The sequence below is a fragment of the Vombatus ursinus genome, unplaced genomic scaffold, assembly GCF_900497805.2.
Source record: "Vombatus ursinus unplaced genomic scaffold, bare-nosed wombat genome assembly UNPS02002226.1, whole genome shotgun sequence".
NCBI classification, from domain to species: Eukaryota; Metazoa; Chordata; class Mammalia; order Diprotodontia; family Vombatidae; genus Vombatus; species Vombatus ursinus.
In genome coordinates, this window is record NW_020942004.1 from 10,555 (window position 1) to 12,534 (window position 1,980).

Below are 1,980 nucleotides of genomic sequence, written 5' to 3' on the forward strand. Positions count from 1 at the left end.
AGATCTAAACAATTATAAAAATAATAATTGCTCATGGGTGGGCCAAGCCAATATAATAAAAATGACAATTTAACTTAAGTTAATTTACTTATTCAGTGCCATAACAATCAAACCACCAAGTTATTTTATAGAGCTAAAAAAATTAAAAAATTCATCTGAAGAACAAAAGGTCAAGAATATCAAGGTAATCAATTAAAAAAAATATATGAAAGAAGGTGGCCTAGCAGTACCAGATTTGAAACTATACTACGAAGTGGTAATCATGAAAATAATTTGCTACTGGCTAAGAAATAGAGTAGTGGATCAGCGGAATAGATTAGGTGCACAAGACATAATGGTAAATAACCAGAGTAACGTAGTGCTTGATAAATCCAAAGATCCAAACCCTGTTCCCTTGTGACCACGAGTGTTTCTTTGCTCTAGAAAAGGGACCCAGAAGTGGGCACAGGCAATGAATTGCCAGAGTCTGGTCCTGTGCCCAGGGCTAGTGTAGGGGTGCCCTGTAATCTCTTTCTGGCCAGTTGCCTGATCCCCAAGCCACTGTCTCAGTTGCCTCCAAGGCCCACAACTGGTATTACCACCATGTGGGCTGTGGCCAGCCCCTACCCCCATATCACAGACTTCTCCTTCCAACTCCTTAGTTGTCTTGGGATAGAAAAATGTCTTATGCTGACCAATTGTTGGCTCTGCTGCTCCAGAATATGATTTGAGGTATAGCTTTAAAGTTGTTTGGAAGAGAATGTTGGGAGAACTCAACTGGGAATGCTCCTCTACTCTGCCGTCTTGGCTGTCCTCCAAACCATCTTTCAAACACCTGGGGATTTAACACTGCTAAAGCCAGGCCTGGTCATTTCATTCACTGTGGCCAAGAAGCCCCAGCGGGTCTCCTGCCTCTAGTACCAAACAGTGCCTGGTGCACATTAAGCCCTTAATTAATAATTAATTAATGCTTGTTGACTTGACTCACTTTTTTTGGGGGGGGGTTTCCAATTGGGAAATTTATTTAAACAGATCAAATAAAACAGGCGCCTCCTTGTCTCTGCACTTAGGAGAACATATTGCGCCTCTTGGTAGTAAAGTATGGTTTGTGCTGGCGACACAACTCTGTGGGGCAGAGGGAACCTGATTTTGGAGTCATGAAACAGATTGACTGCAGGCCGGCGGCACTTGCTGGCAGAAATTTCTTCTACGTTCATGATCTGGATGGAGTAGGCCCGGGCATGGTAACGGGCTTCCATATCTCCGTAGCACTGAGTGATGGCACCAGCAGTGGTCAGGTCCCCGTACTCCCTGTACATGTTGTGGGTTCCACTCCTGGAATCGTAGCACAGTCAGATGCCAAAGTTTTTTACCCTAAGAGGTGACTTTTCAAAGACCTGTCCACAGTATACAATTTCTCCATTAGATTTCCTCATCTTTTTCAGCTGGGAAATGAAGTACCAGAATCAGAACTTTGCTACAACATGATTAGGAGCAAAGATTCGCATCCAATAAAGAGGTGGCACTGGACTCTTGGAAGTAGGCAAGCAGCGTCCAACTGCCTTATATTCTCTCAGGGTGCCTGAGGCCTTCATGGTGCTGCCACCTCACTCCCCGCCAACCAGCAAAAGGAACGACTTGATTGACTTCTAAGGCCCTCCACACCCAGGTTGCAGCCCACCTTCCCAGGTTTAGAGCACTTTACTCTCCTGGATGCACACTACGCTCCAATGCACCTGACCTTCTTTTTGTTCCCAACACAAATAATTCCATCTCCCTTCTCCCTTTGTACAGGCTGTCCCCTGTGCCTGCTGTATACTCTCTTCTGCTGTCTGCCTCATGGAAGTCCTTCAGGGCTCAGCTCAGGTGACATCTCCCACAAGATGCCTAGGCTGATTACCCTCTTCCCCCTAGAGAGTCCTCTCCACCACAATTACTTTGTATATATTCTGTATTTAGTTTTGTGTATCTGTTCTCCTCCCCCCCACCCCCCCACAAATG

The 1,980-nt window shown here is 45.3% G+C and overlaps 1 pseudogene; it reads right to left on the bottom strand.

Annotated features, from left to right (window-relative positions):
- Positions 1 to 1,045: 1,045 nt before the first annotated feature.
- LOC114048498 lies at positions 1,046 to 1,574 on the bottom strand (annotated as a pseudogene).
- Between the last annotated feature and the right edge of the window lie 406 nt (positions 1,575 to 1,980).